Source organism: Stegodyphus dumicola, chromosome 6 (assembly GCF_044657685.1).
Source record: "Stegodyphus dumicola isolate Sdum_Otavi_A_Nest chromosome 6, ASM4465768v1".
Lineage (NCBI taxonomy): Eukaryota > Metazoa > Arthropoda > Arachnida > Araneae > Eresidae > Stegodyphus > Stegodyphus dumicola.
In genome coordinates this window covers 47347454-47362071 of record NC_140773.1, presented here as the reverse complement: position 1 = coordinate 47362071, position 14618 = coordinate 47347454, and positions in this window count along the sequence as shown.

Here is a 14618-nt window from a genome sequence, read left to right as displayed (position 1 = left end):
TAAATGCTGCTAATACCATCTGTTAATGACAGGCTTTTCTTTTTATCATGGATAATACCCCTAAAAACTTATTACTAGTAGCATTAAGAATAGACTAATTCAAATTACACTTAAAGCGATTGAAATCATAAAGTTTCATTAACTGAGCGCAATTATATTACTTTTAAGATTATTATCCACAAAGTATCCAATTTTTTTTAAATAAAGATTTAATTTTTATGTTGTGCTCTCTCTCACTCTGTCTGTCTGTCTCTCTCTCTCTATATATACACAGATATATGATACAGATACGTGTACATTGTGTATGTGTACATATGTATGTTTTGCAATTAAAATATCTTACATTTTTCCAGAATCCTTTTAAAACCTAGACTTTTGCAATGAAAAATTGGCAAGAAAAGCTCGACTTACGCGAGTAAACACGGTTGTATGGTTTAGTAAGTGCTGAGCGCCGCCTGAGATAACCACTGACCTGACTGTTGTAAAAGCCGTACAGTGTTAATAGCCATCGTGGCAGAAGGGAAAATTTCCTCCGTGTAAAAATATACATATAAATATTACATGGGCATACAACGCCTGTGTATAAGCATAGATATGTTGATTACAATCATTGTCTTGTACGAGTTACATATGATAGATACATAAAATCATGACAGCTATGTGAACATTTAAACATTATATGAATTCATATTTACAATACTTTTACTGACATAATCAAATTAAACTTGTAATTCATTTACACATTGACTGGATTTTCAATATCATTTAAACTGCTTTACAATATTATTTATATCAAGTACATACAAAATGGATAGTAATATGCTTACATTACAATAGTTTTGCTCTTACAGTCCTGTTATTATTCTACGGGTTGAGCTATTTTCCTAGTGTTGATATTCAGTTGTTGTAATATTTTGAATTGCTATTAAAATTATGCTGCGAAGATACAATTCTCAAGAGAGGGGGAGAATTTCTTTGTGTCTTGCTGAGCAAAGCCTGATTACCTCCTCTATTTTAGTTTTCGTCTGCTTGTTGCCGCGGGTATTCTCCGCCCATTGCGGCCAGTATTCACTGCTTGGCATTTTTAAATGCAGTTTATCGGTTTGTGGGCAGTTGAAGAGGAAGTGATCTGCATCACCTACCGCACCACATTCACACAAATCTGATGTTCGTATGCCGAATCTCTTAAGGTAATGTGGGAAGGGACCATGGCCAGTGTAGAATTGAGTTTGTGCTCTGCTGTATGTATTAACTGAGCACGTGACTTTTAGAAAGAACTTGTAGGTTCTCCTCCCTGTGCTTCCCTTTCCCATCTTTTCTGCCATTCATGTAAAAGGCTATTGAGCGTGTTTTTTTAAAATTTGCTAGTAAGTGCTGGAAGCTGCCACAGGGTATTCGTAACTTACACTTTGATTAAAATGATAATAAACGTGATTTTTTAGCCTTTTTTCTTCTCTCTCCTTTTTTTGTTTAAAAAAACAGGGGAAAAACATTATAGATGTATTAGTCTCAAAACTCACTTCTGTAACCGAATCACTTTTCAAATTGTTGCTTGTTGCTACCAAATGCTATATCATGATGTGTTATTAAAAAAAAAAAAAAAAAAATCAAATAAAGTTTCAAAGAAATAGTATATCAAATATAATTTTAAAGAAATAGTATATCAAATAAAAAAAAAAAAAAAGTGTTCATCCTTAAAGCTTTATAGGAATACTAAAGATATACTGTTTTTAAATAGTTTATGATTTTATTCTTAAATTTTCTGTGGCGTAAGTGCGGAGAGGAAGCGATGCTTTATAATAAAGTTAAAAGTCTTAGCACGAGTGAGTCTAATAGCAAACTTGTAATCTTTGAAGTTTAGGGAAATCATAAAAAAACTTAAGAAATTCTCTCGTGCGATATTAAATCTGAATCTTTGTGAAACTACTCAAATTTAGCACTCAAAATAATAGAATGGCTAAAAAGAGTACAGATTAGAGGTTCGAATTTCTAGTCCATGTTAAAAATCTCAGTATTCGAGAATTTTAAGGATTTGAATGTTCCATCTTTAGTAAGTATGAGCCAGTTTCACTCAGAAAGTCTTACACGAAAGTTTATTTTTATTTAAGCATATAGCCTTCATAGGCCTTTGACATATTCATTTAACAAACAAACAAAATGAATATTGTTATGATTGCTCAAATTTCAGCTAATTTGTTTTAATTTTCACAGTGCCTAATGAGGGGTTTGATTTTGATGATATCTTTCAAAAAGCCTTCCAAACATACTGAAGGCCCAATAATGGCCAACATAAATAAACTATCTAAGGGCATCTGACGTACAATTCTCAAACATTGAATGACATACGTAGTTAAGTAACATTTTTGTTACAATGCGTAACATGAACCAAATTCTCTTAGAAAGTTGTCCGCGAAATGATTCCTTTTGAAAAATGAAAAAGGTTGGCTATTTTACCGAAATGCCTGCCTAACTTAACTAATTAAAACTGGTGCTTCCTTACACGAAACGTTACTTCCTTTACTACTTTTAGTTACTACTTTTTTACTACTTTTAGTTTTTACTACTTTTAGTCGTTACTTCCTTACACGAAAATATATTATTTTTTGTATTCAATAAATTATATATTTTCGTGTAAGGAATTTTAAGAATATTCATTTTTCAAAAGGAATAAAATGTGATACAATATTTTTTACACAAAGATATTCATTCAAGGGCATGTGGAAAGAGAGATAAAGTTCTCTCTTATTGACCCCGGGTTGGGCTTAAATTTGAAGGTTTTGAGAAATTTGGGGTAATTTGCGGCATGAAAGAGGTATTTCCTTGCCCTTGGTACTTTATACCCGGATTCTTTCTCGTTTAATATACTGCCTTAATTTTTTGGACATGTTTGAAGATGCACATATATATACTGTTAGTATTATTCTGCAAAAATTAGAGAGTTTATTTATTTATCTGCTTATGCTTTACAAAAATTATTCTAGGACATCTATCTATCTGTGTATATTTATATTTATGCTTCTAATCAGTTGGAAATAATTTCACATAAAAGCTAAATTTTATAAATTGCGGGAAAAACTGTGCATTATTCTCCCAAATAAAATCTTTGATTATAATTGTTCTCTCTATCTGAACAGAATTAAAAAGCTGCGCTTACATGTCACGTTATTTCAATAAATCACCTGATACATAATTTTTTCGAACAATATGATGTTTCTTTACTGCTATACCAATTCTTTCAAGAAAATTTTCTGTTTTAAGAAATTCCAAATAAACATAATATTACTTTTACAAATGAAATTTGAGCATGTTTACAAAATTTTGAAAGTAGGTAAGGAATGTTGACAAAATGTTTAGCTTAGAGAGAGGCAATAAAAGTGGGAAAAAGCTAAAACTCCTTTTTTTTTTTTTATTTGCGGCGGGGGAAGGGGCTGAAATCGGGTTGCGTTCTCCATTAAATAATGTCTATTAAAATGCAGACGTGAAAAGCTTTTGTACTTAATCGAAAACCTTTATTATTAGCCTGGTGAATACCTGCAGAGCAGTTTGGTGAATGAGATGGGCGGACATCTTCAATAAACTTGCTAGAAGAAATGGAGGGTGCTCCACAATGCACGAAAATGTCTTTTAGCATTTGACTGACACTTTATTGAGAGGTTAAGTGGTAGGAAGTCTATAAGCATTTGAAAGAAGATCTTAACAATGGCTGCCTCCTGCCGCGTCGGGTCATAATATTGTCAAGCAGTTAGTTCTGCTGTCAAAATAAATCGGTCTAATAATCCGAAATATTGTCATTCTTACGTTTGATTTTTATAACTATTATTGAATAGTTAACACTAATAAGTACAGTAAGTAAATCAAAATTTCTCATTCATGCAAAATTTTTTCTTCTTCCTTCCCCCACATCCTCTATTTTTTAAAGGCTTTTTTTGTTTCTTTCCTAAATCATCAAAACAAAGAGCAGATTAGTTAAATTCAGTTTACTAATTAAATCTAGTAAATGTAAGTTAAGCAGATTAATGATTTCAATATTCACTATTAATTAGTATTCTGAGGGAGTTAACAATGAAATTCAAGAAGTTTGTTGCTCGAAAGTTAATGCTGAAATAAATCAAAATATGTAATTAAAAATATGTAATCCGAAAACAAAAATCAGATTATAAAGTCGCACCAGAGGGTTTGTTAAGAATTTTAATGCTCTTGCTGAGCCTGCAGTTTATATGTTGCTTAACAAGTTAATTATAGGTTCGAAAATCTGAGCCGACACTTTTTAAAAAAACCAACATTTATTTTTCACGTCATTTCTTATTCTACAAAATCTTAAATGCAACTAACTATCAAACAGAAAAGCAGACGTAGATGTAATGTATTTGGGCATGTGATCCTCGTGACAGACGAATTCTTTAGGGTTGCCACAGTGTCGCCACATTATATATCTGATCTTGGACTCACTTCTGCTGATAAAATGTTTTTGGTATTTTATAATTAGTGACTTGGACAAAAAGGGGATGTGGACAAAGATCTGAAGATCGAGAATAATAACTGCTGCTATGGTACTAAAAAGAACCTTTAATGTTTGTGTTAATAAAAAAAAATTATTTTTAAATTACCTAACTTGATTACACGAAATATACTTTCTTTAACATATAAAACAAAGATTAATTCCCTAGAATTTCTACGAAGATTGTCCGTAGTTACCCATATTATAGAGAATTTTAAGTCAAACTAAAGGATAAAGTTAATGATTTCATACTGAAATATGCGTTCTATTGTATTTACAGAAAATCAAATCTATTTTTCTCTTAAGATTTTCCATCATATGCCTTTAAAATTTATGAATGAAAACATTATAACTAAATCGAGAATTCTATTACTATATGTTTAGAAATAGGCCATTATTTATACTGTCATAATTTTTAGTCCAAACGAGCAATTTGCCCAGAAGGACTATTAATTTCATTTTGGCATTTTGTGTTGATTCACTACAAACGTTATTTCACTTTCCAAATTGTTGCCACCAAATATTATATTTAAAGAAATTAAATAATGAAGAATCTGCATAAATATATGTATGTTTCTCGCATTGTGATAAAACAACGGTACCTAGACCCATCAGATTTTGAATAAGTAATCCTCCTGCGAATATGGGCATCTGGAAGCCCAAATTTGAAATTTGGAATTTGTTTTATTATCGATTTCATATTTTATAAAACTTCAACTAATTTTTGATTAACAAACTCTAGGATTTCAAAGCGAGTAATGGCAACGTTGTACAGAAAAAAAAAAAAAAAAAAAAAATTATTTCCAGCTCGCGAGACTGTGTATTGGAAATTTTAAAGATATGCTCATTTTAAAATTATTTTGCGATATAGCTCTTGAACTGAATTTTATGGTTTATGTGTAAAGAACATGATATTTAATAAATAAAGGTAATACACAAAATGTTAAAAATAGTCCCTTTGGATGAAATTTAATATCTGAAAACTTTCAGATTTTTTTTTGCTCAATGCTGTACTCGCATTAGTGTCGATTTAAATTACTTCGAGATTATACTTTCCCATTTTTCGAAAATCTAGAATTTTATAACAATTCTGGGACAATTAATTTTCTTTATGAAGAAATTTATATTGTTACCAATTAAATTAATAGCATGATTAATTATAGGGCATAATTATATGTCTTCATTCCTCTCAATATTTAAGCTTAACCATGAGCAAATATTTGATTATATTTTACACTGAAAATTCCGTCTAGAATTTCCAAAAGGTTCAACAAGGCGTAACATATTTTTCAATACGACACACAAAGGGTGTGTCATGGGGCAACCAAGAGCTCAATTACGTACGTGATCGATGTTCAAGTTCAGTAAAAAGTATCACGTAAGAAGGGACTCCGAAAACTAACTTTTCGTAATTAGGTAGTGCTCTTTGAATAATTCATTAAAAATTCTGATTCTTTTAAAAGCTGCTTTATAAATAAATTTTTCGATGTTTTACATACAGAATACGTATTCGGTTACAGATCTGTTAGTTAGTACCAGCTTCTTCAGTACTTTAGTGTAGATTTATTTTGAACAGTGGAATGCTAGCTTCCGAATGTTTTGAATCACGAACAGATTTTCTAAACGAAAAATTTCTTGTATGACGCATTATGTCTTGAAATACGAACAAGTAAGCCGGGAATAAAATGATACTCCAAAATACAGTTAATGTAGTGGAGAAAATGTCTCCAGAAGAAGAAGATGGACATTCCTAGTTTATTTGATACCAGGAATTTATGTAAAATAGGGTGGGGTGGAAAGGTTCATAGAATATCATTAATCCAACGTTGTAAGCTGTAGCATAAATATTTGCAATAACAATGCCAAGCCTAGGAACATTTTAAGACACAGGCAGAAATAAATAAATGCTCAGCAATTCTCAAGTAGAGGCGAGCGGTTTTTGAAAGAAAGGGAAATGGGAAGAAGGTGCGAAAAGATATCAATTGCTCAATATTTTTACGGAATGGAGTTTCTCTTTCAGACAACAACACGTTTGCACCTTTGGCTTCTTTCTTTATCGTTTTCCGCATATGTCATCAACTTCCTTTCATAAAGATACGGTAAAATTTAATCCAAAGTGTCCTATTCATTTATATAATTAGTACTGGGTTAAATATTGTGTATAATTTAGAATTTTGTATATGTTAGATCTAAATTAATTTTATTGGTTTTGGGTTACGAACCTACATACAAGGCACTTTTTTTAAGCAATCATTTGAGATCAGAGAACAAATTAATTCATTTTATATTAATTCCTATGGGAAAAATGTGTCGTTTTAGGAATAATTATGATGACTAACTATCTTCAGAAACGTATAAAGTTTTCAAGCAAGATTTCGTTGCATCTTAATTTGTTGTGTAACTTACTTCTTAGAATCCGGATTAATCAGACCTGTCTAAGATTTAAAATTTTTGAACGATGTAAAAATTACTGTAGCCAACCACCAGTATAAAACAAAATTATCTATGGAAAATATAAAAAGGAGAAAAAAATGATGCTTGGAATAGCAGCCTGGACAGAGGTAATTTGCATGTTGTTTTTGTACATTACACTTAATTTAATTATACGCATCAGCCATTAAAAGTAAACTTAGAAATAAATCCAAGTTTACTGTCGTTAATAATCTGTTTCACATTGACTGCTATCGAAATATACAACAGCACATGTACTGGTGAAGTGGCGGGAACAGGGAAAAACAGAGAAATAATGAAAATGAGCACACGCGCTCAAGAAGAGAGAGAGAAAGAATTATAAATACTGATTCAGTTTAAGTAAGCAAATGAACTTCTCCAGGTTAAACTGCACAAAAATACAGGTAAATTGTTAATAATAATTTTAGCTCACTATTTTCTGAGTTGTTTCTTTTTAATTTCCCTCAGATTTAACCATGCCTGTCATCTTTTTCCTTTCTCTGATAAATAGAGAATTTAGTATACAGTGAATCCTTGGTTTATAAACCTTACTCGTTAGATAGCTCTTAATCTGAAATATTTGTAAACCGGAACAACTTTTCCCATAGGAATTAATGTAATGAATGCGTTCCACGATCCTAAATGATTGTTTAGAAAGAAGTACCTTGTATATAGGTTCGTAATGCAAAACCAATGGGAATTCCTTAATTCTAATACATACACAATATTAACATATACACAGCATTTAACACAAAACTAAAGTTATAAAAAAGAGAACTTAAATGAAATTTTAGAATGTCTCTACTTAGGAAAGTTGACGGCATAAGTAAAAAACGGCGAAGAAGCCAAAAGTGCGAAATGTTACCGTTTGAAAGGAAAATTGCATTCCATAAAAATATTAAATAGCTGCCGTTTTTCTGAGTTTTCTTCTTTCTCTTAATATCGCTTGCTTGTAAGTAAGAATCGCTGAGCCTTTGTCCCATAAAACATTTATCCATTGTGATTTGTTTTCCAAATGATTTAAAATGTTCCTGTATCATTGCAAATATTTATGCTACGGCTTACTACTGCTTTATTAATCTTTGCACCTTATTCCATTTTGTATAAATTCGCTCATCAAATAATTAGAAGCATCTTCTATTCTGTTTTCTTCTTCTGAAGGTATTTCAACCACAGTGTATTAACTGTATTTTGGAGTCACATTTGTTGCCAGCTTATTGTTCGCACCTCGAGACATCATTTGTCATCCAAGACACTTTCGTTTCGAAAATTTATTCGTGAGCCAATTTGTTCGTAATCCAAGGCGTTCGTGAACCAATGCTCCACTATATATGCGATCGAATTTGACGATAACGAGTGTAAGTATGTAAAGTATCTTATGTTAATTAACCAGTTATTTGATTTAAGTCTGTACTACAAATTCTTCTTTCCATACTTCCCATCAGAAGGCATTACTATTGCCTGCTAATCTATTTTGTCAGCTCTACTTAAAAGTTATATTCCGGCTTTAGTACTCTCTCTTGTTTTAAATACACGTGGGTAAAATATCTGAACTAGCTGATTCTGTTTGATAGGTAGTCTTAGACTACATTATCAACATTTGAATCAAATTACCTGTTATGTTAATTTGTTTAAGACGTAGCGATGAGTTTCAACGTTATGTGTTGTTTAAGAGGTAGCGATAACTCACTATTTGTCTAGTAGGGAATACAGAACTTCGACTCTAGCTTCCAATTGAAATAGAAATCTTACAGATAAAAGGAGATTTAGAGTCAAGGGAAAGCTATAGTAGTATTAATTTCTACCCATTCCAATAATTTTGGTAATTATACAAATAATGTTTAACAAACTAAGCTGATTCCACAGTACTTTTGCGCATAGTGTGTATGTGTGTGGGGGGGGGACTCAGCCCATTTGCGGGGGGAAAATTTTTTTTTTCTTTTTTTTTTCCTTTCCCCCTTTTTTTCCTTTCCTTTCATTCCTAGAGGCGTCAGCTTATTTCATGTTTTAGTAAGGTTTTGTTGTGGTCTCTTGTTTTTTAAATACTACATGCTACAAAGCACAAAGCAATTAAAAAGAAGAGGGGGAGGCCAAAAAAGGTCAAAAGGTTTCCGGTAAATGACTAAGAAAGAAATCAATGTTTACACGGGGAAGGGGAGAATCTTAAAAAAATTTCATTTCTGCCCTAAAAGTGGGTCGTATTTTCGTGGCATTGTTTCCAACAAAAGGTCTATTATCGGTGGCTGTATGTAAAAAATGTCAGTAATGTTCAGAATATAAATGAGTCTTAATGGTAGTATCATTTATTACTCGCTCTCGAAGAGAAGTAGGTAGAAATTTGACTAATCAAAAGAAATTTTTATTTATCGTTATGTATTTATATAATGTTCTAAAAAATAATGATCATCAGCATAGAGAATCTTAAAGTAAAACGCAAAAGGTACTAAATATTGAATTTAGCGCTCATAAATTAAAATAAGTTAACTTGCGCTAATTTATTAGCACTAATTAACTAACGCGCTGATTTATTAGTAAATTTTTCATTCCTGGAGAAGTTAATAATGATACTCCAAAATGGGCTTTAAAAATGGAAGAAAATATGTTATATTTGACATTATTAAGTTTATGTGATCAAAATGCTAATACTAATGCTGTTTGATGCGCAGCAATAATTATAGCAGATAATACTGTTTGATACGCTGATGTAACGTAAAGATACTTTCGTACTCTTAAAAAAAAAAATCTGATGTGTACACCAAATGACTTCCTTGTACGGAATATTAAATTATACGCACTTTTTCTTGCATTTCATTTAAACTTATTGGATTGAATTAAATCTACTTCGCCGACAGCGCATAAACCACAATAGAATAAATGCATTCTTTAAAATTCACTCTAGTATTTGTTAACCATAGCGACACTCTGGCGCTAGATTCACTTAACAGTATTAATAATTATATAACAGTTAACTTATATAATAATTATATAACGGAAACTAAGTTAACTGTTATATAATCGAATAATTATATAACAGTTAACTTATATAGTTCGTTCATATTATAACTCATAACGCACAAAATTTATATCATTTAAAGAATAGAATTATCTAATCGTTGCCACATGTTCTATTCAAATACTAGAATAATATATAAAAGAAATTAAGCAAACAAAACAAAAAAGAAACAGTTTTTCACAGACGATTGAGTATTTCTCATTGAATTAATTCAGTTCTCACCTCGCGAGAAGGCAAAAATACATAAAAACTCAAAATATCTATATTAAAAATTACGAAGTAAATCTTAACACTTATTTCCTCGAAAAAATTCCAGAAAGAATTAAGCATGATTTAATTGGCAATAATAAATGAATGTGTTATCTTTGTTGTTGCGAAGCTAAGTTTCTCTAGATTGGCAACAAATCCACTAGTCTCCTGTTTCAAATGTAAACATCAATGGCCGCCATTAAAAAAAGGCTTAGCGGCACTTAGACAACTTTTAAATTGTTGATAATTCTAAAAATATTGCATACAGATTTACTAAATGCATAAAAACCTTAACCGGAAGATAAAAACAGCATAATACAATCATTTTTAAAGCAAATAATGTACAATTTATAAACATATAACAGTAAAGAAACTGAGATCACTGAACCGGGTAACAGAGTGGATATATATATATAAATATATTTATATACATTTGGTGCGGCCGATTGCAACCAAAATACGAGGTGCGCATCTACATGTTGTAGCGTCCTATATACAAAATTTCAACGTCCTGAGGCAACTCGTTTTTGAGATATGCGAGATACGTACGTACATACGTTCGTACAGACGCCACGAGAAATTCTCTTCAGAATTAACTTTAAAGCAGTTTTATAATTATTTTGAAGGAAAAGAGTATTTTATTCTGTCCTTACGTACAAATATCACGTAAAAACATCGTTAAGTTGCATGGATATTTTCGTTGAAATATGCTGCCTGAAACTTTTTGCGATTATAATACTTCCTTTTTACTTTACAAGGAAGTAAAAAGGGAAAAGAAAATCTGAAAGGATTAAGATTATAACGTCACACTAGAGGATGTGTCAAGGTTTTTCATGCTATCGCTGAATTTGAAGTTTACCAGTCTGCTCTGGAACTCACTCCTGCTAACCCAATTCTTTTTTTTTTTCCCTAGCTTTATTATTAAACACCACTTTCTTCTCACTCACACCACAGAAAATTCAACAGTAAAATCAAAAACTCCTTTAATAGCAGCGCATTTTTTAGAATTCCCGATAGAGCGTAAAGTGTTGCCATACGTTTTATGTCTTTTTCAGTCTTTTCTTAGTTAGTTATTCATACCAATATTCAGTTTTTTTCACAAGAATATTCCCTCTTTTTTGTCTTTTTTACTTTATTATTAAACATCACTTTCTTCACCACACTTACAATACATAAAATTTAATAGCAAAACCACAAATTTTTTAAAAGCAACATATGTTTAGAATTTTCGATATAGTGCTAAATGTTACCATTAATTTTTTTCACTCTTTCATCAGTTGATCATATCAACGTTCAGTCTTCTTAGTAAGATGATTTACACAACTTTTATTTATCCTTTTATTGTAACATTTTGCTATTCGCTTGTAAATTCAAATTTATTTTCTTCGCATTTACGCCCATAAAATTCAATAGCAAAGTCGTAAAATATTAAAAAATAGCATATTTTTAAAATTCCCGAGAGAGTGTTAAGTGTTGTGATACATTTTTTTCATAATCGCTATGTCTTTAAAAAAAATAAAATAAAACAGAGTGATAACATTTGGTGGCAACATTCTGTTACTGAAATGTGACACGTATAGCTCTGGTGCTATTTAGTAATTACAATAATATTGTAAATATTCATAAATGTGTGATATGAATATTTTTGGAATTACATCAACTAAATATCAAAGTCAAGTTAAATCATTACATACATTATTAAAAACGAAAATAAAAATAAATTATGAAGCATGTTTATACATTTAAATTGCGCGACTAAGCATCTCCAGTCGTAATCTGAGTGGAAAGCCACAGTTACGTAGTTACACCATCGCTCTTTTCATGTTTCACGAAACTTAAAACAAATATTTCCGAAACTGACTGATATTCCGATAAGAATGGGGCGTGTCATGGTAGCAGCCTGTGATTGGTCAGAGGAATTCTTGATCAATGATGTGAGCACGACTCTATCATTATCGCCTTAATTACCATGCTTGACTCTGTCAGGACGTCACGTTTAGCATATTATACACACAGTCAACAAGGCTACTGAACCGGGGTTTGAACTGTCAGTTATTATTATGGGTAAAACGTGAGAAAAATGGTAAAATATCCAAATACCGCAATCCTTGGAGATGCTGGCGATGGTATCGGAGGATCTATAGAGCCACTTCCGTTCTTAACATTTAATTACAAAATAGTTAAGAAGAAAAGATTAATAACCGTGTTTCGTAGTAATTGCCACTATATATTGTTTGTTTTACTTTTTAATCATCATGTGTAAAATGTATTTAATCATCTTCTATAATGGTGAAGAAACGGTTCATAACAATTTCTAAAGCAGAAAGGAAAATAAATTGATTTCAATATTTCGTTGACAAAAAATCCAGCACTTTCTGGAGGCTAGACACTGAAAAACTTCAAAATTGATATTCAGAAATTTTTTCATAATAAATAAAGTAGTAAGGAAAAAGAAAAAATAAATAAATAAAATAAATAAAAATACGCTCAAAGGGGCATTTTTAGTTTTGTGTGTTACCTTTATTTATTAAATATTATGTTCTTCACACTTAAACCATAAAATTCAGTTCAACAGCAATATCGCAAAATAATTTCAAAACTGAGCATATCTTTAGAATTTCTAATACAGAGTCTCGCGCGTTGGTGATAAAAAGGTTTTTCACAGGGTTACTGTTGCTCGCTTTGAAATCATTGAGTTTGTTAATCAAAAATTAGTTAACGTTTCACAAAATATGAAATAGATAATAAAACAAATTCCAAATTTGGGCTTCCAGATAGCCATATTCGGCTGGAAACGTACGTTATTCAAAATTTGGTGACTCTAGGTACCGTTGTTTTATCACAATGCGAGAAATATACCTAGATTTATGCAGATTCTTCATTATTTAATTTCTTTAAATATAATACTAATATTTGGTGGCAACAATTTGAATAGTGAACCGACATTTATAGTGAATCAACCCAAAATGCTAAAACGAAATTAATAGGCCTTTTCGGCTAACGCCCTTTGGATTAATAAGTAAACATAATATTTCTTCGTAAGCTCTAAGTAATTCTTACGAAAGGCTGGAACAAAATGGAACATTCTTATTCGGGGGGGGGGGAGATAGTTGTACCCATGCGAAAGTGCAGAAAAAATGTAATTTTAGCTGAAGGATATCTAACGAAATATTGTTGAATGTTCCTTTATTTTCACGCTTTTTATTAAATATAAACTACTTGTTCAAAGTAATCCGAATACTTATGAAAGTCCAGAATTTATGCAACATGAAACTATGATAAGAGAAATAACGAACATAATTCAATAACTATGTAATGTTTCGCGTGAATGTAAGATTTGTAAATGAGTTGCCAAGAGCACTTAAATTAGAAAGTATCATATTCAGATTAATGCGCTGTTTTAGGAAACTGAGTGCCTTTTTTCTTGCGGAAAGAAAGTGTGTGCCTCATTTCTTTCCGCATCTTCATTAAAATCTTCCATGATAATAATCGGCGATAAATGTTTCTTTATGTTAACGTAAAATGCTTGAACCTGATCCAATTTCTTTGGGAAAGATATTACCATTATATTAACATCAGATGGCATGCTGACTGCTTGCTAAACTATTGCATACCCTTCGACTGGTGGAGATCTATGAATTTGTATGAATGGCAAACGAGGCGATATCAAGCATTCATCAATTGGATCAAGCTGCGGAAAATCTGGACGATCCGGTTATATGAACTCCTGACTCTTAGATAGTTTATTGTTCTACAGTAATCGTTTACAAGAACCACACAATTAGAACCCTCATACATTTTCGTCTGGAAACTCTTCGCACAACATAGTAATGCATTTATGATTCTTACTCACTGTGGCCAAATCTCTCTTAAGTCATAGCCTATCGCAAACACTGCAAACATATCTGAACTCACTGTCTGTAAAATATTTTGCGTATTGTTCATCTAAATACTTCCATCGTTGCTTGCGAAAATATTCGCCTGTGTGATTAATCTGAGGTATGCTTAAATTTTGATAATGTACTGAATGAATTTGAAATTAAGGCTCCTTCATTTATTTGAAAATAGTCTGTGATGTTGAAATTCCTTTGCTTTTCCTTCTAATAGGTAATGTTTTGCTCGTTTCTTTGCGCAATTTATTTGCCAGCGCTTTCTTTTCTTCTTTACTTATCTCAACAACTGCTAGCTCTGTTCGCCTATGACGTCATCGAAATTCCAGTGATTTGTGCCTTAGGTGTGGCTAAGCCGTTGCTCTAAATTCCAAGAGTCTTTTTTTTTTTTTTTTTTTTGTATTTGTATTTGTTGTATACACCTTTGTCTATCGAACGAAACATAAACAAATTCTCTATATTTTGTAGTTGTGGAGATTTAATTGTTTCCGTACACAGCAAATACATCAGAACTTTT